The following is a 27,334-nucleotide window of genomic DNA, read 5'->3' as shown; positions in this document are numbered from 1 at the left end:
GTTTTTAAAAAAGATATTTAAGACTTTTTAAAAGTAAGGTAACTGATCAGGTTTGCATTTTAGATTGATGATGGTGTCTGGAATCTCATGATTGGATTACGGAGGGAAAGTTTGGAATCTTAAGCTATAATTGCTCATTCATTGCAGTGTATCACTTAAAAGATGATACCTTGGAGACCCTCAAGATGGCGGAGGAGTAAGACGCGGAGATCACCTTCCTCCCCACAGATACATCAGAAATACATCTACATGTGGAACAACTCCTATAGAACACCCACTGAACGCTGGCAGGAGACCTCAGACCTCCCAAAAGGCAAGAAACTCCCCACGTACCTGGGTAGGGCAAAAGAAAAAACAGAGACAAAAGGATAGGGACAGGACCTGCACCAGTGGGAGGGAGCTGTGAAGGAGGAAAGGTTTTCACACACTAGGAAGCCCCTTGGCGGGCGGAGGCGGGGGAGCTTCGAAGCCGCGGAGGAGAGCACAGCAACAGGGGTGCGGAAGGCAAAGCGGAGAGATTCCCGCACAGAGGATCGGTGCCGACAGGCACTCACCAGGCCGAGAGGCTTGTCTACTCCCCCGCCGGGGCGGGCGGGGCTGGGAGCTGAGGCTCGGGCTTCCATCGGAGCGCAGGGAGAGGACTGGGGTTGGCGGCATGAACACAGCCTGAAGGGGGTTAGTGCGCCACGGCTAGCCGGGAGGGAGTCCGGGGGAAAGTCTGGACCTGCCAAAGAGGCAAGAGACCATTGTTTCGAGGTGCGCAAGGAGAGGGGATTCAGAGCACCGCCTAAACGAGCTCCAGAGATGGGCGCGAGCCGCGGCTAACAGCGCGGACCCCAGAGACGGGCATGAGACGCTAAGGCTGCTGCTGCCGCCACCAAGAAGCTTGTGTGCGAGCACAGGTCACTCTCCACACCTCCCTTCCGGAGAGCCTGTGCAGCCCGCCACTGCCAGGGTCCTGGGATCCAGGGACAACTTCCCCGGGAGAATGCACGGCGCGCCTCAGGCTGCAACGTCACGCCGGCCTCTGCCGCCGCAGGCTCGCCCCGCACTCCGTGCCCCTCCCTCCCCACGGCCTGAGTGAGCCAGAGCCCCCTAATCAGCCGCTACTTTAACCCCGTCCTGTCTGAGCGAAGAACAGATGCCCTCAGGCGACCTACACACAGAGGCGGGGCCAAATCCAAAGCTGAACCCCAGGAACTGTGCGAACAAAGAAGAGAAAGGGAAATCTCTCCCAGCAGCCTCAGGAGCAGTGGATTAAATCTCCACAGTCAACTTGATGTACCTGCATCTGTGGAATACCTGAATAGACAACGAATCATCCCAAATTGAGGCAGTGGACTTTGGGAACAAGGATATATATATATTTTTTCCTTTTGCTCTTTCTGTGAGTGTGTATGTATATGCTTCTGTATGTAATTTTGTCTGTATAGCTTTGCTTTTACCATTTGTCTTAGGGTTCTGTCTGTCCTTTGTTTTTTTTAGTATAGTTTTTATTGCTTCTTATCATTGGTGGATTTGTTTTTTGTTTTGGTTGCTCTCTTCTTTTTTTTAATTACTTCTTAATTTTTTAATAACTATTTTTTATTTTAATAAGTTTATTTTATTTCTTTTTTGCTCTTTCTTTCTTTCTTTTTTTTCTCCATTTTCTTCTGAGCTGTGTGGCTGACAGGATCTTGGTGCTCTGACCAGGTGTCAGGCCTGTGCCTCTGAGGTGGGAGAGCCAAGTTCAGGACATTGGTCCACCAGAGACCTCCTGGCCCCACGAAATATCAAATGGTGAAAGCTTTCCCAAGCTCTCCATCTCAACGCTAGGACCCAGCTCCACTCAACGACCAGCAAGCTCCAGTGCTGGACACCCCATGCCAAACAACTAACAAGACAGGAACACAACCCCCACCCATTAGCAGAGAGGCTGCTTAAAATCATAAGGTCACCGACACCCCAAAACACACCACCAGATGCAGTCCTGCCCACCAGAAAGACAAGATCCGGCCTCATCCACCAGAACACAGGCACTAGTCCCCTCCACCAGGAAGCCTACACAAGCCACTGAACCAACCTTAGCCACCGGGGTCAGACACCAAAAACACTGGGAACTACAAACCTGCAGCCTGCAAAAAGGAGACCCCAAACACAGTAAGTTAAGCAAAATGAGAAGACAGAGAAACACAAAGGAGATGAAGGGGCAAGGTAAAAACGCACCAGACCAAACAAATGAAGAGGAAATAGGTAGCCTACCTGAAAAAGAATTCACAGTAATGACAGTAAAGATGATCCAAAATCTTGGAAATAGAATGGAGAAAATACAAGGAACGTTTTAACAAGGACTTAGAAGAACAGTAAACAAACAATGATGAACACACAATAAATGAAATTAAAAATTCTCTAGAAGGAATCAATAGCAGAATAACTGAGGCAGAAGAATGGAAAAGTGACCTGGAAGATAAAATAGTGGAAATAACTACTGCAGAGCAGAATAAAGAAAAAAGAATGAAAAGAATTGAGGACAATCTCAGAGACCTCTGGGACAACATTAAACACACCAACATTTGAATTATAGGGGTCCCAGACGATGAAGAGAAAAAGTAAGGGACTCAGAAAATATTTGAAAAGATTATAGTTAAAAACTTCCCTAATATGGGAAAGGAAATAGGTAATAAGTCCAGGAAGCACAGAGAGTCCCATGCAGGATAAATGCAAGGAAAAACATGTCAAGACACATATTAATCAAACTATCAAAAATTAAATACAAAGAAAAAATATTAAAAGCAGCAAGGGAAGAACAACAAATAACATATAGGGGAATCCCCATACGGTTAACAGCTGACCTTTCAGCAGAAACTCTACAAGCCAGAAGGGAGTGGCAGGACATATTTAAAGTGATGAAAGGGAAAAACCTACAACCAAGATTACTCTATCTAACAAGGATCTCATTCAGATTCGATGGAGAAATTAAAACCTTTAAGGACAAGCAAAAGCTAAGGGAGTTCAGCACCACCAAACCAGCTAAAGGAACTTCTCTAGGCAGGAAACATAAGAGAAGGAAAAGACCTACAAAAACAAACCCAAAACAATTAAGAAAATGGTAATAGGAACATACATATTGATAATTACCTTAAATGTAAATGGATTAAATGCTCCAACCAAAACACATAGACTGGTTGAATGCATACAAAAACAAGACCCATATATGCTGCCTACAAGAGCCCACCTCAGACCTAGGGACACATACAGACTGAAAGTAAGGGGATGGAAAAAGATATTCCATGCAAATGGAAACCAAAAGAAAGCTGGAGTAGCAATTCTCATATCAGACAAAATAAACTTTAAAATAAAGACTATTACAAGAGACAAAGAAGGACACTACATAATGATCAAGGGATCAATCCAAGAAGAAGATATAACAATTATAAATATTTATGCACCCAATATAGGAGCACCTCAATACATAAGGACAATGCTAACAGCCATAAAAGGGGAAATCGACAGTAACACAATCATAGTGGGGGACTTTTAACACCCCACTTTCACCAATGGACAGATATCCAAAATGAAAATAAGGAAACACAAGCTTTAAAAGATACATTAAACAAAATGGATTTAATTGATATTTATAGGACATTCCATCCAAAAACAACAGAATACACTTTCTTCTCACGTGCTTATGGAACATTCTCCAGGATAGATCACATCTTGGGTCACAAATCAAGCCTTGATAAATTTAAGAAAATTGAAATCGTATCAAGTATCTTTTCCGACCACAACGCTATGAGACTAAACATCAATTACAGGAAAAAAATCTGTAAAAAATACAAACACATGGAAGCTAAACAATACACTACTTAATAACCAATACTGAAGAAATCAAAGAGGAAATCGAAAAATACCTAGAAACAAATAACAATGAAAACACGATGCCCCAAAACCTATGGGATGCAGCAAAAGCAGTTCTAAGAGGGAAGTTTATACCAATACAATCCTACCTCAAGAAACAAGAAACCACTCAAATAAACAACCTAACCTTACACTTGAAGCAATTAGAAAAAGAAGAACAAAAAATCACCAAAGTTAGCAGAAGGAAAGAAATCATAAATATCAGATCAGAAATAAATGAAAAATAAATGAAGGAAACTATAGCAAAGATCAATAAAACTAAAAGCTGGTTCTTTGAGAAGATAAACAAGATTGATAAACCATTAGCCAGACTCATCAAGAAAAAAAGGGAGAAGATTCAAATAAATAGAATTAGAAATGAAAAAGGAGAAGTAACAACTGACACTGTAGAAATACAAAGGACCATGAGAGATTGCTACAAACACCTATATGCCCATAAAATGGACAGCCTGGAAGATATGGACAAATTCTTAGAAAAGTAAAACCTTCCGAGACTGAACCAGGAAGAAACAGAAACTATAACCAGATCAACACAAGCACTGAAATCGAAACTGTGATTTTAAATCTTCCAACAAACAAAAGGTCAGGACAACATGCTTGACAGGCAAATTCTAACATTTAGAGAAGAGCTAACACCTATCCTTCTCAAACTCTTCCAAAATATAGCAGAGGGAGGAACACTCCCAAACTCATTCTACAAGGCCACCATCACCCTGATACCAAAACAAGACAAGGATGTCACAAAGAAAGAAAACTACAGGCCAATATCACTGATGAACATAGATGCAAAAATCCTCAACAAAATACTAGCAAACAGAATCCAACAGCACATTAAAAGGATCCTACACCATGATCAAATGGGGTTTATCCCAGGAATGCTAGGATTCTTCAGTATACACAAATCAATCAATGTGATACACCATATTCACAAATTGAACAATAAAAACCATATGATCATCTCCATAGATGCAGAAAAATCTTTCGACAAAATTCAACACCCATTCATGATAAAAACCCTCCAGAAAGTAGGTCGAGGGAACTTATCTCAACATAAAAAAGGCCATATATGACAAACCCACAGCCAACATCATTCTCAATGGTGAAAAACTGAAACCATTTCCACTAAGATCAGGAGCAAGACAAGGTTGCCCACTCTCACCACTATTATTCAACATAGTTTTGGAAGTTTTAGCCACAGCAATCAGAGAAGAAAAGGAAATAAAAGGAATCCAAATAGGAAAAGAAGAAGTAAATCTGTCACTGTTTGCAGATGACATGATACTATACATAGAGAATCCTAAAGATGCTACCAGAAAACTACTAGAGCTAATCAATGAATTTGGTAAAGTTGCAGGATACAAAATTAATGCACAGAAATCTCTGGCATTCCTATACACTAATGATGAAAACTCTGAAAGTGAAATCAAGAAAACATTCTCATTTACCATTGCAACAAAAAGAATAAAATATCTAGGAATAAACCTACCTAAGGAGACAGAAGACCTGTAAGCAGAAAATTATAAGACACTGATGAAAGAAATTAAAGATGATACAAATAGATGGAGAGATATACCATGTTCTTGGATTGGAAGAATCAACATTGTGAAAATGACTCTACTACCCAAAGCAATCTACAGATTCAATGCAATCCCTATCAAACTGCCACTGGCATTTTTCACAGAACTAGAACAAAAATTTTCACAATTTGTATGGAAACACAAAAGATCCCGAATAGCCAAAGCAATCTTGAGAACGAAAAACGGTGCTGGAGGAATCAGGCTCCCTGACTTCAGACTATACTACAAAGCTACAGTAATCAAGACAGTGTGGTACTGGCACAAAAACAGAACTATAGATCAATGGAACAGGATAGAAAGCCCAGAGATAAACCCACGTACATATGGTCACCTTATCTTTGATAAAGGAGGCAGGAATGTACAGTGGAGAAAGGACAGCCTCTTCAATAAGTGGTGCTGGGAAAACTGGACAGCTGCATGTAAAAGTATGAGATTAGATCACTCCCTAACACCATACACAAAAATAAGCTCAAAATGGATTAAAGACCAAAATGTAAGGCCAGAAACTATCAAACTCTTAGAGGAAAACATAGGCAGAACACTCTATGACATAAATCACAGCAAGATCCTTTTTGACCCACCTCCTAGAGAAATGGAAATAAAAATTTAAAAATGGGACCTAATGAAACTTCAAAGCTTTTGCACAGCAAAGGAAACCATAAACAAGACCAAAAGACAACCTCAGAATGGGAGAAAATATTTGCAAATGAGGCAACTGACAAAGGATTAATTTCCAAACTTTACAAGCAGCTCATGCAGCTCAATAATAAAAAACCAAACAACCCAATCCAAAAATGGGCAAAAGACCTAAATAGACATTTCTCCAAAGAAGATATACAGACTGCCAACAAACACATGAAAGAATGCTCAACATCATTAATCATTAGAGAAATGCAAATCAAAACTACAATGAGATATCATCTCACACCAGTCAGAATGGCCATCATCAAAAATTCTAGAAACAATAAATGCTGGAGAGGGTGTGGAGAAAAGGGAACACTCTTGCACTGCTGGTGGGAATGTGAATTGGTACAGCCACTATGGAGAACAGTATGGAGGTTCCTGAAAAAACTACAAATAGAACTACCATATGACCCAGCAATCCCACTACTGGGCATATACCCTGAGAAAACCATAATTCAAAAAGAGTCATGTACCAAAATGTTCATTGCAACTCTATTTACAATAGCCCGGAGATGGAAACAACCTAAGTGCCCATCATCGGATGAACGGATAAAGAAGATGTGGCACATATATACAATGGAATATTACTCAGCCATAAAAAGAAACGAAATTGAGCTATTTGTAATGAGGTGGATAGACCTAGAGTCTGTCATACAGAGTGAAGTAAGTCAGAAGGAGAAAGACAAATACTGTATGCTAACACGTATATATGGAATTTAAGAAAAAATGTCATGAAGAACCTAGGGTAAGACAGGAATAAAGACACAGACCTACTAGAGAACGGACTTGAGGATATGGGGAGGGGGAAGGGTGAGCTGTGACAAAGCGAGAGAGAGGCATGGACATATATACACTACCAAACGTAAGGTAGATAGCTAGTGGGAAGCAGCAGCATAGCACAGGGAGATCAGCTTAGTGCTTTGTGACCGCCTGGAGGGGTGGGATAGGGAGGGTGGAGGGAGGGAGACGCAAGAGGGAAGAGATATGGGAACATATGTATATGTATAACTGATTCATTTTGTTATAAAGCAGAAACTAACACACCATTGTAAAGCAATTATACCCCAATTAAGATGTTTTAAAAAATAAATTAATAAAAATTTTTAAAATAAAATTAATTAATAAAAATAACCACTGCGCCAGGGAAGCCCCCATAGTGATTTTTAAGTACAGACGCCTTATTATGTTGTTTAGTTGTTATTTGTTTATTTATAGGTTTCTCTCAATCCAGTGTATTTCTAATGCCACATACCTTGAGTCTCATAATTTAATGCAATAATAGAACAATAATGATGATAATAATAATAAACACTTCCCTGGACTCATCCTCCTTGGGACCCCCTGCCAAAAAATAAAAAATAAAATAAAATCTGTCTTTCCTAAACCCAAAGTCTTTCTCCATAGCTGTTTCCCCATTTCTCTGCTAATCTTCAAGGCAAACATTTGCAAGGATTGTTACTGTTCAAATATTCCTCTCTCCCACGCCCCATTCTTTTCTCAACCCACTAAAATCAGGTCTGTTCCAACTACACCACCCAATCTGTGCTGTCAAGGATGTCGACAATTTCTATTAAGCCAAATTCAACAGTTTTTCTTTTTAATCCTCATTTTACTTCACTGTGCAGTGTTTACTTCACTGTCCAGCTGACAGCTGTGCCTTTAAGACTCTACTTTCTGAGTGTTTTTATTTCTCGAATTTCTCTGCATTATTCCTATCTCACGTATGTCTCTCTGGAGCTCCTATATTGTAGCCTCTTTATTTTATTAACCTTTAAATGTTTGGTACTTCTGGGAAATTGGAAACTCTGACCATGGCAAGACTGAGCCCGCCGTAGGCCAGGCCTGCAGAGACAGGCAAAACTGGGTCTCTCTCTCTTTTTTAAAATTTTATTCAATTTAAGTTGATTTACAATGTTGTGTTAATTTCTGCTGTACAGCAAAATGATTCAGTTATACATACAGTATATATATTCTTTTTCATAGTCTTTTCCATTACAGTTTATCACAGGATATTGAATATAGTTCCCTGTGCTGTACAGTAGGACCTTACTGTTTATCCATCTTATATATAATAGTTTGTGTCTGCTAATCCCAAACTCCCAGTCCTTCCCTTCCCCAACCCCCTTTCGCCCAATCAAAACAGCAGACAGAAAGCTAAATTTTTTTTAAATGAAAGCAATATAAGAGAACTATGGGTAATATAAAGCATGCCTATCTACACATAATAGGGATCCCAGAAGGAGAAGAAAGCTGGGTCTCTTGATGTTTCTAATCCAGCCACCGCCAGGGAGGTTTCCACCAAACCTGTTAAGATTGTGAGATACAGTTAGTCTTTGCCTTTTAATTTATTAAATTAAAAATATTGTGGAAAAAATAAAATAAATGTTTGGTACTTTTCTTTCATGGTTAGTTCTTTTGATTTCCTGTCAAAAAAATTTTTTTTAATATTTTGCCTCCCACAATGGAGATATTGGCCATCTTTTAAGGTTTTGTGTTTTACGTTCTACCTTTAGATCTTAAATCCACTGCAAATTGATTTTTATGCATATTGTGAAATAGGAGTTATGCTTCTTTTTTTAATATAAATATCTAGTTATGGAGCACCACTGACTAAAAGACTGTCCTCTGTCTACTTCTCTGCAGTGGCATCTTTGACATAAGCCAGAGTTCCATTTATCAGCATGTGTACTTGCAGACTCTATGTTCTGTTCCATCTTTTTTATCTTTGCACACAAGCCACACACTCTAAACTATTGTAGTTTTATGCTAAGTCGATATCTGGCAGTATACATTCTCCACGTTACTTCTTCTTTAAGAACACCTTGGATATTCGTGATCCTTTTCATGTCCATATAAATTGTATTTGTTTTCGAGGTCGTTGATTTTTGTTCTTTGGCTTACTTTGTGCTTATAGTGCTCTTTTCCTTTTTCTAATTTCCTGAGGTGGGAGTTTTGATTACTGATTTGAGACATTTCTTGTTTTCTAATATACATATTTAGTATTGTAAATTTTTCTCTTGTCACTGTTTTAGCTGCATCTCACCAATTTTGACACGTATCTTCATTTTCACTTGGTTCTATTTATTTTTATTTCCTTTGAGAGTTCCTATCTGAACCATGGATTATTTACAAATGTGTACATTTCCAATTGTTTGGTGATTTTCCAGACAAAATTAATTTGAGATACGGTCAGAGAACATACTCTGTATGATTTCAATTCTTCTAAATTTATTGAAGTTTATTTCATGACCCAGAATATGATCTATCTTAGTGAATACTCCATGGGTGCTTGAATAGAATGTGTGATGTTAGGTGACGTGTCCTACAAACGGCAACTGAGTGGCTTACTAAAGTCAATTGAGGGACTTCCCTGGCAGTCCAGTGATTAAGACTTCGCCTTCCAGTGCAGGGGTGTGGGTTCCATCCCTGGTGGGGGAGCTAAGATCCCACATGCCTCGCAGCCAAAAAACCAAAACATAAAACAGAAGCAACATTGTAATAAATTCAGTAAAGACTTAAAAAATGGTCCACATCGACAACAACAAAAAAGTCAATTGATACTGTTGTGTGATGGCATTGTTCGGTACTTGTCTATTCTTGTTTCTCTAATAATACTATCAATTGTGGAGGGAGATGTTGAGAGGGGATGTGGAAGTTCCCAACTGTAATTTTGGATTTGTCTATTTCTCCTTTCAGTAATATTAGTTTTTAATACATGTATACTGACGTTCTGTTGCAATTACCGTCTTCTTGATGGATTGACCCTTTTTTCACGGTACATCATCCCTCTTAGTCACTAGTCATTTTCTTTGATCGGTAAACCATTTTATTTGACATTAGTATAGACACTTGGCTTTTTTTTAAATCAGTGTTTGCACGGTGTAAGTTTCCCTCCTTCTACTTTCCATGTAGAAAAGAGCCCCATCCCATCCCACACTCCACCCTATCCTTATCCTTGCCACACATTCCTCTCGGAAACCTGCCACCCGCTCCCAGCTCCGCCCCTGGAGTGCCACGCCCATCGGGCCGGGGGCCACCCACAGCCTGGTGCCCGCCCACGGCGTCCCTCTTCAGCACGGTCACTCCCAGGTGGATCCCACCCCACAGCTGACCCAGCCCACAGCCCAACCTTGTACAAACTAAGCAAACTAAAAGACCTCGTCCAGAGGCTGGGATGCGCAGGAGCCGCCCCCGCCAGCACACTCAGCAGGAGCCGAGACCGGAAGCGGAAGTGCGGTGGCGTCGGGGTAGGGGCCATGTCTTTTGCATATACCTGTATAAGCAGGTAGGGGTGTGTGTGTGTGTGTGTGTGTGTGTGTGTGAGAGAGAGATATCTCCTGGCCTTTCCCTTCTTATAAAAAGGAAACATTCCATACAGTGTTTTGTACCTTGATTTTCCCCCCTTATATTTACTAGGGAAAATTATCTCTATGAATACCTAGAGATATGCTTATTTTTTAATGGTCACATGATTCTTTATTATGTGGATATCCCATAGTTTATCCATAGTTTATCCCATAGTTTATTCCACCAGTTCCCTATTGATGGTCATTTGTGTCATTTCTAGTCATTTGCTGTTATAAATAATGCCACATTAAATAGTCTTACACGTGTCTTTTACTATCTCTGTGTCTTTGAGATAAAGTCCTAGAAGTGGTATTGATGGAGAAAAAAGTAAAAGGTTTTGCAGTTTTTCTTGATGGTGACAAATTTCCTTCTGTAGGAGTTGTACCCCAGCTGGGTATGAGAGTACCTTTCCAGACAGACTTTTCAATAAAGGATTTTTCTTGATCTGATAGATAAGAAATAGTATCCGTATAGTTGCAGTCTGCATCTGTGTTACTAGAATAATATCACCAGGGAGTCTACCAAGGACATTGTCGTTGGATTGTTGTTGGTAGAAACCAGAAAACCAGAATGTACTGTGTGGAGTGAGCAATAGGGGAGAAAATGAGATAAAGTGAAAAAAAACTTTGGCTGATGAGGGAGAGAGACTGGGTGGTAACTGGAAAAAAAACTGCTCTTAGGATAGATTTATTTCACTACCAAAAATACCTCATTGAGGGACTTCCGTGGTGGCACAGTCGTTAAGAACCCACCTGCCAATGCAGGGGACACAGGTTCAAGCCCTGGTTTGAGATGCAGGATCATCTGCTAAAAGTGAGGCTGTATTCATTATCTATTGCTGCATGAAAAATTATCCCAAACCTTGGTCACTCAGAACAAACACGTGAGGGATTGTAGCTGGGAATGTGTTTGTGACAACCACGTAGATGGGAAGAATGTGCCCTGAGACTCAGCACAGGTGAGGTTTTAAGGTGGACGGAGAAGTAGCTACCATTGTGGGCAGAGGCAGACGCATTTTGCCATCACGTGATCCTGAGCTCATCACCTGCTAAGCAAAATAAAGACCCAGTATTAAAATATAGTACAGTTTGAAGGAGGACATGACAGACAGGCTAAGAAAGATTCATCCTCAGTAAACTGGAGAAGAAGAGAGGCTGTGAAGACTTCATATTTTCCCGTTTATCCCAGAGCCCTGTCTTGAGTGCACTGTGGGGATAAGAGGAGGATCGTCCTTGTTCTGCTCCCTGTTGTTCAGGAAAACGTACCGTCTGAATCACAGGATGGCGACCATGTTGTATCCCCCACTTGTGGTGAGCTGTGGGATCCTCACAGCCCAGGCGTTTAAGGCCCCTGCACCACAGAGCACATGCAGGGGAGGGGGCTGAGCAGGTGAGGTAGGAGTGGAGACTCAGGAGCCCTGAGGTCTCTGGTACCTGATTATGTGGTTCAGGGCTTTGGGACTTTGTGGTGATTTGAGTGTCTGTGGAGATGTCACCTTGGCGGTGAATGTGCAGAAGCTTTTGAATTGTACCTCTGATTCTTTCTATAAACTTGATAAAATAACAATGATATCCCTCGAACTTCAGTTTCTTCATCTGTGAAATGGGAATGATAATCTCTTCCTTGAGTGCATTAAGACGCTTGGCCCTCTCTTCTGGCTGTGGGTGAGGCAGGGCTGTGCTCTGGTTTCTTATGAAAGCTCTGTGTGTGTGTGTGTGTGTGTGTGTGTGGGAATAGTCATTTGTGTGTGTTGGGGATACAGTCAATCACAAGTAGGTGGGGGAGCCTCCAGATTTGTGAGTGTGAGAACAGGGGGCAATCCTGGATTCTTGGGACATTTCTTCTTCTCCAGCTCAGTCTTCCCTATACCCAGCCTCTCACCAGAAAGGATGCACAGAGGAGGAAGGGTTGGCTAATGGCTTCCTGACAAACTGGTTACAGGTGAGTCAGATATTCCTGTTTCCAAATCATTATTCCTTTGACCAGAAGTTGGACTTGTTATCCTTCAATGACCTGCAGGATCAGAGCCAAATCAGGTCTTCAGGCATCTGATGGAGGGTTTGGGGCAACCCAAACAGTGTTAGCATATGTCAGCATTTACTGCAATGTAGAGCTTCCTCCAGGGTCACTGTCTACACCATGTTCTGCTGAGAGTTTTGAAGCAAAGACTTGACTGTGTCCTAAACTCAAGAAATTGATGATGACCATTGAGAAATCATTCATTCATTTACCAAGTGTTTCTCTGATTTTGACAGTATCCCAGGCCTATGCTCAAACTTGAAGATTGAGGGAAATAAGATTGCAGGAGCTCACACATTTTTTTTCTCAAAGGAAATGAAAATCACCTGCATGTTAGAGATGCATTGAACCTCGGGAGTGGGCACAAGTAGACAGGAGATGAGCGTTGAGGGCTGAGCTGAGAAGCAAATGAGAGCAGAGCTTAGAACCCAGTCTACACAACTTGTGCTTTGGGTTTCTCATCCCTAGTTCTGTCATCCTCGGCCCTTTTCCTCTCAACTTTGGTGAAGGTGGTCCTTGGCTAGCCATGATGTTAGTGATGGTCTAGGACTTTGTGACCTTCAAGGATGTGGCCATACAGTTTACTCAGGAAGAGTGGGCACTGTTGGACCCTTCTCACAGAACACTGTATAGAGATGTGGTGCTGGAGAACTGCAGGAACCTGGCATCACTCGGTAAGCCTAACATCATTCCTGCATTTATTTAATGACTCAGGTAACAAGACTTTTAAAAAAATTCATATAACATTAACAGATCAGAAAAATTCACCATTTTACTATTTTCAAATGTACAATTCAATGACTTTTAGTAATGTCACAGTGTTGGGCAACCATCACTACTATCTAATTCCAGAACATTTTTATCACACCAAAAATAAACCCCATAATCATCGTGTCTAGCCCCAGCCACTGGCCACCATTTATTTACTCTCTGTCCCTATGGATTTTCCTTTTCTAGTCATTGCATCTAAATGGAATCATATAATACATGGCCTTTGTGTGTGGCTTCTTTTGCTTAGCATAATGTTTTCAAGGTTCAGCCATCCTGTAGGATGGATTCATTCTTTGTTTTATGGTTGAATGTTATTCTGTTGTATATATAAACCACTTTTTGAGTATCCACTTATCAGCTGATGGACATCTGAGTTGTCTCTACCTTTTGGCTATTGTGAATAGAGCTGCTGCAAACATTCACGTATAAATTTTTGCTTGAACACTTGTTTTCAGTTCTCTTGAGCGTATACCTAGGAATGGAATTGCTGAATCATATGGTCATTCTGTTAACTTTTTGAGGACCCTCCAAACTGTTCTCCATAGTAGCTGCACCATTTACATTCCCACAACAATATATGAAAGCTTCAGTTCTCCACATCCTCACCAACACTTGTTTATTTTTCTTTTCTCTTCTTTCTTTCTTTTTTTTTATTACTATAGTCATCCTTGTATGTGCAAAGTAGTATCTATCTCATTGTTGGTTTTATTTTTATTTCTTTAGAGAACAATGAGATCAATCATCTTTTCATATACTTGTTTGTCATTTGTATATCTTCTTTGGAGAAATATTTATTCAAGTCCTTTGCCCATTTTGGGAGGGATGGACTGATTTGTCTTTTTGTTGCTGAGTTGTAAGAGTTCTTTATATATTCTGAATGCTGGACCCTTGTCAAATATACGGTCCACAAATATTTTTTCAGTTCTATGGATTGTCTTTTCATTTTCTTGAAGGATAGTTTTGCCAGAGATAGAGTTCTTGTGTGACAGGTTTTTTTTGTTTTGCTTTCAGTACTTTGAATATGTCGCTCCACTGCCTTATGGCCTTCATGATTTCTGATGAGAAATCAGCTGTTAATCTTATTGATTATCCCTTATACATGAAGAGTTTCTTCTCTCTAGCTGCTTTCAGGATACTCCTTTTGTCTTTGGCTTTCAACAGTTTGATTATTATATGTCTCAGTGTGGATCTCTTTGAGTTTATCCTGTTCGGAGTTTCTTAAGTTTCTTAGATATGTAGATTCATGACTTTCATCAATTGGGGAATTTTGGGGGCTGTTATTTTTTTCAAATACTGTTTCTTCCCCTTTCTCTGTCTCCTCTGTCTCTTCTGCATAAAAGGAATCCCATTATGCATATATTGGATGTCTGATGGTATCCCAAAGGTTTCTTATGCTCTGTTTTTCTTTTTTTTTTTTTGGTCATCTTCAGATTTGGCAGTATCAATTGATCTATCTTCAGGTTCATTGATTCTTTCTCCTGCCAGATCAAGTCTGCTAATGAACTGCTCTACTGAATTTTCATTTCAGTTGTTGTACTTGTCAACTCCCAAATTTCTATTTGGCTCCTTTTTATAATTTCTCTCTCTTTGTGATGGTGTATATTTGGTGAGAATTCAGTTTCCTTTAGTTCTTTGAATGTGGTTTCCTTTAACTCTTTGAGCATACTAGAAATAGCTGATCTGAAGTCTTTGTCTACTAAGTTCCTTCCTAGGGGACAGTTTCTATTAATTTTCTTTTCCTGTAATGGGCCATGCTTTTTTTGTTTCTTTGCATGCCTCATAATTATTTTATTGAAAACTATACATTTGGAATATTATAATATGGCAATTCCATAAATCAAAGATTCCCCCATCCCCAAGGCTTGTTGTTACTTGTTGCTGTTGGTGTTGTTTGGTGACATTTCTGAACTAATTTTGTAATGTCTGTGTTTGTTGTGTGTGGCCACTGAAATCTCTATTCTGTTAGCTTAATGGTCAGCTAGTGATTTGTCATAGATTCCCTTAAACACCTGGAATCCCCAAACTCTCAGTCTTTTTAGATGGTCTCTGTGTGTATGTAGGACCATGCCTTCAAAACAGGCAGTTTACAACTCTGCTTTAGCCTTTACTTCTTGCTTGTGCAGAGCCCGAAGGTCAATCAGAGGTGAGGTCTTAGTGCCTTCTCAGGTCTTTCCTGAACATGTACCCAACTGTACCCAGCTGTGGCTATGTGCATGGCCTTCTATATTCCTAGGAATATGTGAGAGCTTTTCAAAGCCCTTTTTCCCCAAAGCATCTAATTCCCTACTTTTGCTCCCAGACCTTTTGGTTAGTCTTACATTTGCTTCAATGATTTTCCCTTGCCCCAGGCAGCAGTGGCTGATACATTTAAATGTGTTCAGCCCATGCTCTGGTCCTCCATTCCCTGTTGCCACCTCAGCCCTGGGAGAGTATGAAGTTAGACAAAATAAAAGCAAACCCTTTGAGCCAATCCTTCAGGAGCCACCAGATAGGTCAAAACAAACAACCACAATTCTTTGAGCACAAGATCCATTCTGCTCCCACCAATACTAGGAACGCAGACGGTTGATTTCAGTGTGGCTGCCAAAGTGAGGAGCAGGTGATGAGGCCAGGGTTAGTGAAAATGTCACAAAGCTCTCTTACCAGATTCACCTTTTGGTCTTGATTAAGTATTTTCCTGATTGCTGTAAACTTACGATAACTTTCAAGACTTTCAGTAAAGTTGATGCTGACAGTTTTTGCCAGTTTATTTGCTGTTTTTCTGTGCTGTATTGGACTCTGGGGGTTCCCTGCTCCACCATTTTTACTGACATCACTTCTCACAAGTCTTTTTTTTAATTCTTTTTTTATTGAAGTATAGCTGATTTACAATGTTATGTTAATTACTGCTGTTGAGCAAAGTGATTCAGTTATACACATATATACATTCTTTATATATATATATATATATCCTTTTCCATTATGATTTATCATAGGATATTGAATATAGTTCTCTCTGCTGTACAGTAGGACCTTGTTGTTTATCCATTCTATATATAAAAGCTTACATCTGCTAACCCCAACCTCCCACTCCATTCCTCCCCCATCCCCATCCCCCTTGGCAGCCACCAGTCTGTTCTCTATGTCCATGATTCTGTTTCTGTTTCATAGATAGGTTCATTTCACAAGTCTTTTCTTAAGCACCTCTGTGTACATAGGTCTGTGCTAGGAATTAGGAATACAGTGGTGAATGAGACACATATGGTCCCTACCCGCATGGGTAATCTAATCTCTTCCCTATGAACTGAAGATCTATTCCATGCCCTGACTATGGATAAAAGTTTTGGGGCTTTTAAGTCTGCATTTGAATTTGTGCATGAGCTTCTGGAACCAGTTATCCCCAAATCACCCTAGATATATTGACTGAGGACACTTGCATTTTTCTTTATGAAAGATAAGTGGTTACTATATTATTCAAATTTAGGGATAAATATTCCATTGCTCCTGCCTGCTCATCTTCAGAAGTGTTGGCTTCAGTTTCACTGTTTTCCCCTGCATAGTCTCCCTATATCATGTATGCTTTCTCCATATATTGGTAATCAAATTGATAAACCCAGTCAGATCTCCAAATTGGAGCAAGAAGATAAAGTGATGACAGAGGAGAGAGGAATTACCCCAGACACCTGTCCAGGTGAGTACAAGGTAGATATGACTCCTTGTGAGGAATATCTCCCGTGGCTTGGGAGTTTAGTATTACATTAGGAAATGTCCTGGGAAACACTGTAAAATGCCCTTTTTTTCTGACAAGTCCAAGACCATTTGGTATGAGCTTCCTTGTGTACTTTCTTTTCCTTTCTCTTTAACTTTCTGTTCATCATCTCACACCTTATTTTGGCTTCAGTTGAATACCTAAAACTTCATACCCATGTCCCTCTTATTGCAAACCTCCTAAAAAACCCTAATCCCTTAGTGAAGGGTCTGCCTTCACTAATATATGCTTTATACCTTTTCTTTTCTCATCAACTTAAATTTATTTTCAATTTTTTTCAGATTTGGAGGTTCTACTTAAAGCCAAAGGGTTAACTTCTAAGCAGCATGTTTTTAGAAAAGAGCAATCTAAAGGTATCACAATAGTAAGAGTTCTGATTTTCCACAGTGGAAAGATGCCATAAATTAGAAAAGCCACAAAGTTACCAAGAGAGTCATTTTCCCAAGAGAAAATGTTACCTCTGGAGAGATACCATGAAACTGTTGTGAATTTGGAGTAAAGTATAAGTTATCTCCAAAATTATTTTCTCTTTGAGCATTCCTACAAGTAATTGTTTGCATAAATGTGACTCAGATATTGAGTGTTTCAAACATAAATCAGTCTTAAACTTATCAGAAAATGCTCTGAATAGGATAAAGGCTTTGATGTGGCAAAACATCTATCTTTTTTAGCTTCTAAGAACTCAGACTAGCAGAAACCATATACAAGCACTCAGTGTAGCAAACACACAAATTATAATAATTTTATATATAACAGAGTCCCTGGGAGGGAGAATTCCTATGATAGCATTGAATATTAAAAGTACTGTAAATTATAGTTGTCATTCATCTCATAATCAACAGGAGAAACGTCTTCTTGGAGTGAAGCTCAAGGAATGTAATCAGTGTTTTAAAGTCTTCAGCATAAAATTAAACCTTACTCAGCAGAAGACAATTCATACTGGAGAAGAACCCTATCATTGTAATCAATGTGGCAAATCCTTCAGCAGCAGATCCTGCCTCACTGTTCATAAGAGAATACATAATGGGGAAAAACCCTATGGATGCAACGACTGTGGGAAAACCTTCAATAATCCCTCAGACTGCATGTGAGAACTCACACTGGAGAAACCCCTATTCATGTAACCAGTGTTTTCATGTTTTCTGCACCAGATGTATCCTCAAAAGGCACAGGAGAATTCATACAAGGGAGAATCATTATGAATGTAATCAGTGTGGAAAGCCTTCAGCATGAGGTCCTTCCTTACTGGGTACAATAGAATCCATATGGGGGAGAAATTTATGAATGCAGTGATTGTGGGAAAACCTTTAGGAAGAGCTCACATCTGATGCAGCATGTGAGAACTCATACTGGAGAAAAACCCTGTGAATTTAATGATTGTGGAAAATCCTGCAGCAGTAGCTTTTCTCTTACAGTGCACAAGAGAACACATAATAGAGAGAAACCCTATAAATGTAGTGACTGTGGGAAAGCCTTTAATAATCTCTCATCTGTTAAGAAACACATGAGAACTCGCACTGGAGAAAAACCCTATGGATGTAAATCATTGTGGGAAATCTTTCAGTAGTAACTCCTACCTTTCTGTGCACAAGAGAATCCATAATAGGTAGATATGAATGCAGTGGCTCTGGGAAAGCGTTTGCTGACCTCTCATCCCTCAGACATCTTGGGAACTCTCGCTGGATGTGTAAATTATCTGTTGTGTAACAAATGAGCCCCAAAACTTATTGGTTTAAAACAACAGACATAATCTCACAATTTATGTAGACCAGAAGTTCAGAAACAGATGAGCTATGTAGTTCTAGCTCAGGCTCCCTCATGAAGTTGCAGTCAAGATGCAGCCAGGGGACTTCCCTGGTGGCACAGTGGTTAAGAATCCTCCTGCCAATGCAGGGGACGTGGGTTTGATCCCTGGTCCGGGACAATCCCACATGCTGCGGAGCAACTAAGCCTGCACGCCACAACTACTGAAGCCCACGCGCCTAGAGCCTGTGCTCCACAACAAGAGAAGCCACCACAATGAGAAGCCCGCACACCACAACAAAGAGTAGTCTCTGCTCGCCACAACTAGAGAAAGCCCGCACGTATCAATGAAGACCCAACACAGCCATAAATAAACAAACAAAAAGATACAGCCAGAACTAGAGAAAGCCCGCATGCATCAATGAAGACCCAACACAGCCATAAATAAATAAATAAAACAAATAAAAAGATGCAGCCAGATGGAGGTCAGCAGGAAGCATAAAACATGAGTAAATATAAATAAATATTGACCATATAAAACACCCTGTGTGGTTTTATAACTTCTTTGGAAATCTAAAATTTTTTAAAAGAATGTTCTAAAATCTCATTGAACCGACCCCCCAAAACTAGGGGTGTTGGAGGAGACACAGCAAGTGACCCCCCAGCTCACCCTCTAAGACTAGAGCTTATAGGAAGCCCACAAGGTGATGCTCAAAGTCTGCATCCAACTCTGGAGCTTACAGAAGCCCTATGAAGTGACCACCCGTCCCCTCCCAACACTAGAGGCAACAGGATCTCAGGTAGCAATCCCCCAGTCACCCCAAGCACAAAAGACAGGGTCCTAACAAGCAACACCTCTATTCCTTCAAAATGAGAGATGTTGGGAATTCCAACAAGCACCCCATAGTCACTTCAAATTCTAGAAATGACAGCAGCCCCAGAAGGGACTCCTTCAGCTTCCCTGCATCACTAGAGAATGGGCAACTCACTCCAGTAACCCACCCAACCTATACCAACAATACAGACAAGGGGAGTCCCAGAGAGTGACTCTTTCAGCCCCCCAACCAGAGATAAGTGGAGCCCCATCTAATGCCCCCAAACTTGTCCCCAAACTAGAGACAAGAGAATCTCCAGCCAGTAACTGTGTCAAGCCCACCCAACACTAGAAAAGATAAGAGCGCCAAGCAATAACCACCCCCCCCCCAGATCTCCAGACCAGAAATGGCAGGAGCCTCAGCCTATGACACCCCACCCCCACTTATCCCAACATTAGAGACAGAAGAACTTCATCAAACGATCCATATGCATCCAACGTAAATGATGATGGAAACCCCCGAAAGGAACAACCAATCCCCTACACACCAAAGAAGAAAGGACACCCGGGAAACACCACACCATCCTCACCCAAACCACACCCCAGCCTGCTTCTCTTGTCTTCCCAAGACAAGATGTGAGTATCCCCAGCGATGATCAGAATCTCAACAAGTGTTCAAGAGGCAACCCACTAGGTTCTCCAACCTAAGTGACAAACAGAGTCCCAGAATACTTCCTCTCTTTGTCCCAAAATAAGAATTGGTAGAAACACCAGCAACCAACACCCTCAACCAAACAAGAAGCCACAAGTTAAAAAGTAATAAATTTGTGTTCATTAAAACAAACAAACCAAAAAGACCCCACATGGCAAAGACAAAAGACAGAGGGAAATGCAACTCATCACAAAGGCTAATTTATTAATATTAAAGAACTCCTACCAAGCAATAAGAAAAAGACCAAGAATCCATGAGAGAAAAGGGCGAATTTTAAGAACACACAGTTCACCAAAAAATTCAAATGGCTCTCATAAAAAGAAAACTATAAAGTGAAACACCAAAATTCCTTTCATCATTTATCAATGAGAATTTTTTTTTAAGTTTAATAAGATCATGTAATGGCCAAGATGTGGGGAAAATGGCAATCACATACCATAATAAGGGGAAAGTGAATTAATCCAGTTCCCCTCCACATGGACCTTTCCCTGGGGCTGCTTGAGTATCTTCATGGCATGGTGGATGGCTTCTAGAAAGGCAGCAACTTAGACCAAAGAGTAAGCTTCAGTGTTGTAATAGGGAAGAACCTTTGTATTCTATTACAAAGGGGTGTTGCCTATAAGCTTAAATTATACATAATGGCCCATCTCTGGGAACCCTGCCTCCCAGGTGAAGAGCACGAAGCTAAACTATTATACCTCTTTTTTTAGCTCACAGGAAACCTCCTGACCAGCCCACCTGTGAATGGCTGCAGGAAGGAAGAAATTAACACATCCCCTCAAGAATCTGGCCAGAACCAAGAAATATTGATATTTGCAACAACTTACTGCCTTTTTTACTTTACCTCCTCACCTCCCACTCTTTGTTCTATAAAAGAAACTAGCATCCAAACCTGGGCAAGATGGTTCTTTGGGACCTAGCCCACCATCTTCTCGGTCTGCTGGCTTTCTGAATAAAGTCGCTATTCCTTGACCCAACAACTCATCTCTCGATATTTTGGCCTGCCATGCAGCGAGCAGTACGAGCTTGGACTCGGTAACACAAGAAATCAGCCAGGGGAATAACTACCCCGCCCTCCCTCTCCCCACTCTCCACCCTTCCAGGTCTCCACCTTGACAATGAAGAGCAACGTTACTGTCAGAACCCACTGAAGCCAGAGGGCAAGGGTGCCTGTTGCAGTCCACATAGGTCGGCCTCTGTGGGCAGAGAACATGGTGAAATAGCATGGAGAGTGGTCCTGGGGAGGGACAAACAGAAGCCATCAGCTTAGCATTTGATCCAAATCCAAACTCCCTTCCTGATAAACAAACAGTGAATAAAATAGGAATTTGCACTACTTCCCCAATGTGATAGAAAAGCATATAAATTCACACTTCAATCACCAGGCATTGTGCTAAGGGCTTTCAAGTATTAACTCATTTAACCCTCTCACCATCCCTATAAGGAAGATATCATTATCCCTTTTTTCAGCCGTCATGCGCTGCTCAGATCTCCCTTTTTGAGAACCTGTCATGGGGATATAATAAATTGACCACCTCCAGCTGCTGCACCTTCAGACCTGCTTCAGGGTTCACACCAAAGCCACGTTGTCCCTGGGCTGCTCCCAACTAATACCTGAGCCTGATGGGTGGGAGGACCAGAGCCAGGTCATTTCTGCCCAATGCAGGACCCCTCTGACAGGCACTCTTTGCCCTGGGGCACCCCATTGGCCTTACAGAGACTTTCTCAGCACTGCGCTGAGAGCTCCTTTTCCCATTTATCCACACATCTGAGTCTGTTTTGGTGTCTGCTTTTCAGAGAACCTGAGTTACGATGCGATTTTTCAGATGAGGAAACCGAGACAGGGAGGCACAGAGGGATTAAATGACTTGCCCAAGGTCACGCAGCTCCTAAGAGATTAAAAATCTGACAATCTCACTCCAGAATCAGTACTCTTAAGCATTCTGCTACGAGAGACAGAGAGAGAAAGAGAAAGAGAGAGAGAGAAACAGAAGAGAAGCAAAACATCTGAAAGGATCCTTATCATCATGATTTTGTAATCTCTCTAGCCCATTTGAATTAGGATTTTCTGCTACTTTGATCCATTTTTCCAAAGGCTAAAAACAAAAACACCTGTAGAACACCCTTCTTTTAAATTCCCAAATACGCTCTGAAGATGGCAGTGTTTCACCACTCTAAACCCACAAACCAAAATGTTTCTAGAAACAAGGGTAGTAACCAGTGAGGCAGTACTTTGTTTTGTGACCTGCAGATACTGATTGTGGAGTACACATTGGTTAACTAATCCAGAAAGGAATTTCTTTTTCTTTCAGCATATGTATCAACTAACCAGAGGACCCAAACCCAAAATAACAACAAAGTAAAGCAAGAAATGGGAATGCTCTCTATAGTCATCAGTATGAGAGACGTCAATTCACATTTGTTTTGGTAACAGGTGGTCCCCATGGACATGGGGTGACTAAAAAGAAACTGGGATCCTAGTATGGTGTCAAACAGCCTGGTTACAATGTATGAGAAGCATCTACATTTCAGGCTCATTTCTTTGTTCACAACCCAGATAACAGAGCAAAAACAGTTAATGATTGCAGTGAACTGTCTGTTGGCGCTGGCCAGCAGAATCATCTTTTCATCTCTTTGTGGCTTCAAGCTCTTGTTAAAATGCCTCGCCTGATGACCATCCTCTGAAACCCACCATCACCAATTAGACATTTAAGTCAATTAGCGCTTGATTTCTTTCATCCTCCCATTAAGAACCATAAATCGATCTTCTAGAATCCAACTACAAAATGATTCACTCAGAACAAGGGAAATTTCTTAAACATGATAGCCATGACATTTGTGAAAATCATGATCACTTGCCCAACAGTCACTGTTTCTGTGGTCATCTTATTTAAAAATGCAACCCCTCAGCCCCCCTGTAACGGACTGAATGTGTCCCCCCAGAATTCATATGTTGAAGCCCTAACCCCCAGTGTGGCTGTATTTGGAGATGGTGCTTCTAAGGAAGTAATTAAAGTTAAATGAAGTCAGCAGGGGCCAAATCCAGTAGGATTTGTTTCCTTATAAGAGGAGACACCAGATAGCTCACTCTCTTTCCCACTGAAAGGCCATGTGAGGATGCAACAAGAAAGCAGCCGTCTGCAAGCCAGAAAGAAAGCTCTCCCCAGGATCTGAATCAGCCAGCATCTGGATCTGGGACCTTCAGCCTCCAACACTGTGAGAAAAAAGATTTCTGTGGTTTAAACCACCCAGTCTGTGGTATTTTGTTAAGGCAGCCCTAGGAAACTAATACACTCCATACCCACTTTCTCTGTATTTTCCTCCTAGAACAGATCACTTCTAACATACTGTATATAACTTTCTTATTTCTGTTTTCATAGTCAGAAATGTACAACCTGGGATGCCTACAATTGAAAAGAAAAAAAAAGCTGAAAACAAATGAGACCAATATCCAGCTTAAGAAATCATAAGCAGAACAACACAATAAACAAGTAGAATGAGGGCAATAATAAAGACGACAAAGCAAAAAATTTAAAACAAAGATACAGGGAGGGATAAATTAGGAGTTTGGGATTAACATATACACACCACTATATATAAAATAGGTAGACAACAAGGACCTACTGTATAGCACAGTGGACTATATATATATATATATTTTTTTTTTTTTTTGCGGTACACGGGCCTCTCACTGTTGTGGCCTCTCCCATTGCAGAGCACAGGCTCCGGACGTGCAGGCTCAGCGGCCATGGCTCACGGGCCCAGCCGCTCCATGGCATGTGGGATCTTCCCGGACCGGGGCACGAACCCGTGTCCCCTACATCGGCAGGTGGACTCTCAACCACTGCGCCACCAGGGAAGCCCCTCAATATTTTTTAATAACCTATAAAGGGGTGGGGGTGGGTGAAATGAGTGAAGGGGGTCAAAAGGTACAGACTTATAGCTATAAAATAAATAATTCCTGGGGATGTAATGTACAGCATGGTGATACAGTTAATGATACTCTTGTATATTTGAACGTTGCTAAGACAGGAGATCTTAAAAGTCCTCATCACAAGAAAAAAAAATGTAACTATGTATGGTGACAGATGTTAACTAAATTTATCGTGGTGATAATTTCATAGTATATATAAATATTGAACCATTATGTTGTGCATCTGAAACTAACATAATGTTGTATGTCAGTTATACATCAATTTAAAAGAAAATGAGGATTCACATTTAAAAACAAAGACTGGCACATGAGGATGCCTTCTGCCAGGAGCATCTTGACAATATCAACGCTGGTGATGAGTATTAGCTAACACTTAGCAAGGACCCTCTATGCCCCATACACAAAATAACTCTTAATCTACAAGATATCTCGAATCGGGTAACTCTGCTATTGTATTAGTTTTCTACTTTTTTTCTCATGAAAATTTTTATTGAAATAGAGTTGATTTACAATGTTGTGTCAGTTTCAGGTGCACAGCAAAGTAATTCAGATAGACAGATAATAGATAGATAGATAGATTCTTTTTAGACTCTCTTTCATTATAGGTTATTAGAAGATATTGAGTATATTTCCCTGTGCTATACAGTAGGTCCTTGTTGGTTATCTATTTTATACAGAATAGTGTGTATCTATGTATACACACTAGGAGTTAATCCCAAACTCCTAATTTGTATTAGTTTTCTATTGCTGTGTAACAAATTTAACAACTTGAAACAACACACACATTTATTGTTACACAATTTCTGTGGACCAGGCAGGAGTCTGGGCACCCCTTAGCTAGGTCTCATTGTCTCTCAAAACTGCAGTCAAGGTGTCCACCAGGCTGCATCCTCATACGGAGGCTCGACTGGGGAAGAATAGGCTCCCAAGTGCATTCAGACTGTTGGTAGAGTTCATTACCTCCAGGTTTGGGGACAGATGACACCAGCTTTGTACCAGCTATTCATTGGAGGCCACTCTAAGGTCCTGGGGCTGCCACAGTTCCTTACAAGTAGTCCTTTTCATAGCCTTTTCAAGGCCACCAGTAAAATCTCTCTCTCTGACTTGCTAAGATTGGACTCATACAATGTTCCATAAACATGAGAGAGACATCTCATCATTTTTCCCACAGTTAATTAGTCATATATCTTGCCCATCCTCAGTGGGAGGAGATTATACAAACTGTGGATACCAGAAAGTGGGAATTATTGATCAGAGGTCACCTTAAAGTGTGTCCATCATAGCTATAATCCCCAACGTGACAGGACACAGAAAAGGGGTGTCCTGGTGATGCTCCTTCAACTCTCTGAGGCTGGGGTTCCCCATCTGTGGAACACAGGGTTGTCCTGAGCATTCCACCATGGGCGGTTCATGCAATGACACCACACGCCATGGTACTCGTTCCCTGAGGCTTGAAAGTGTGTATTTATCAATGATAAAAATGTTCTTAAGGCCTTTTCAGTCTTATACAATTTAATCTCACAACAACCCTACAGTGGAAGTTCTATGATGACCTCCTTTTAAAACATGAGGCAACTGGGGCTGAGAGAGGTATAATGAGTTGTCTAAGATCACCTGGTGAAAAAAACAGGCAATTCACAGATCTCTGAGTTTAAAGACTTGTGGTGAACCAGTTCATACCCCTGTGATACCCTTAACCACGGGAACCCTTCCTTTCCCTTCCTCTACGGGTTACTGTTCAGCATTCTGTAATTTCCAGGACCTCCAGGGAGGGGCTATGTCAGAAATCTCACAAGGGTATCTCTTTGTCTCTCCCAATGCTGGAATGCCACGTTTACCCATAGGTGTATCAAACAGCCTAGTGTGAGACAGAGTAACTTGCTCTGTGACCTTTGGGAGTTCACTCTCCCTCTCTGTTTCAATTCCTGAATCTGCCAATGAGAAGAAGCTCCTTGAGGTCTCAACATCTCTGGTTGTGGTAGACTGGGTTCTCTGAGAAAAAGACTCTGAGATCTTTCAGCCTGCCATCATCTGACAGATGGGTAAACCATCTCAAATCATTCACCCAGCCAAGCCATCAGCTGACCCAAGAGATCACACACGGCAGCCTGGACTAAAAGAACTGCTTGGCTGGCTCATGGAGTAGTGAGAAATAATCACTGTTGCTTGTTTTAAGTCACTAAGTATTGGAGTGTTTGTTACACAGCAATAAACAGAGGTTTACATGGAGGAGGTTTGTCTGGGATAACGGGATCAACATGAGTAAGGGAAGTAAGTCTGAAAGAGGGAAAGATGAAACTTCAAGCAGCTGCAACCAGCACCTTACCTGATCCCCTGCGGAGCGTTAAAATGGTGGTGATTCAGCACAGTTGTCCCACATTGTACTAGTTTACCAGAGCTGCTGTAACAAAGCTCCACAGACCGGGGGACTTAACAGACATTTATTCTCTCACAGTTCTGGAGGCTGGAAGTCTGAGATCAAGGTGTCTGCAGGGTTGGTCCCTTCTGAGGGCTGTGAGAGGGAATCTGTTCCTTGCTTCTCTCCTAGCTTGTGCCTTTTTGCTGGCAATCTTTAGCATTCCTTGGCTTGCAGACCCATTACCCCAATCTCTGCCTTCATCTTCACATGATGTTCTCCCCGTGTGTATGGCTGTGTCCAAATTTCCCCCTTTCGTAAGGATGCCACTAATATCAGATTAGGGGCCCAGCCCACTCCAGGTCCACCTCACCTTAACCAAATGAATTACATCTGCAATGTAATTTCCCAGTAAGGTCACATTCTTTTTTTAAATTAATTTTTATTGGAGTATAGTTGCTTTACAATGTTGTATTAGTTTCTACTGTACAGCAAAGTGAATCAGCTATACATATACATATACATGTATCCCCTCTTCTTTGGATTTCCTTCCCATTTAGGTCACACAGTGCATTAAGTATAGTTCCCTGTGCTATACAGTAGGTTACCATCAGTTGTCTATTTTATACATAGTATCAGTAGTGTATATGTGTCAATCCCAATCTCCCAGTTCCTCCCACCTCTTTCCCCCTTGGTATCCATACATTTGTTCTCTACGTCTGTGTCTCTATT

The 27,334-nt window shown here is 41.0% G+C and overlaps 1 pseudogene; it reads left to right on the top strand.

Annotated features, from left to right (window-relative positions):
- Positions 1–10,332: 10,332 nt before the first annotated feature.
- Positions 10,333–18,978, top strand: LOC113608967 (zinc finger protein 558-like; annotated as a pseudogene).
- The last annotated feature ends 8,356 nt before the right edge of the window (positions 18,979–27,334 follow it).

Source organism: Aethalodelphis obliquidens, unplaced genomic scaffold, assembly GCF_003676395.1.
Source record: "Aethalodelphis obliquidens isolate GAN/ISIS:26980383/991018 unplaced genomic scaffold, ASM367639v1 scaffold53, whole genome shotgun sequence".
Lineage (NCBI taxonomy): Eukaryota > Metazoa > Chordata > Mammalia > Artiodactyla > Delphinidae > Aethalodelphis > Aethalodelphis obliquidens.
This window is presented reverse-complemented; position numbering and strand designations above follow the sequence as displayed.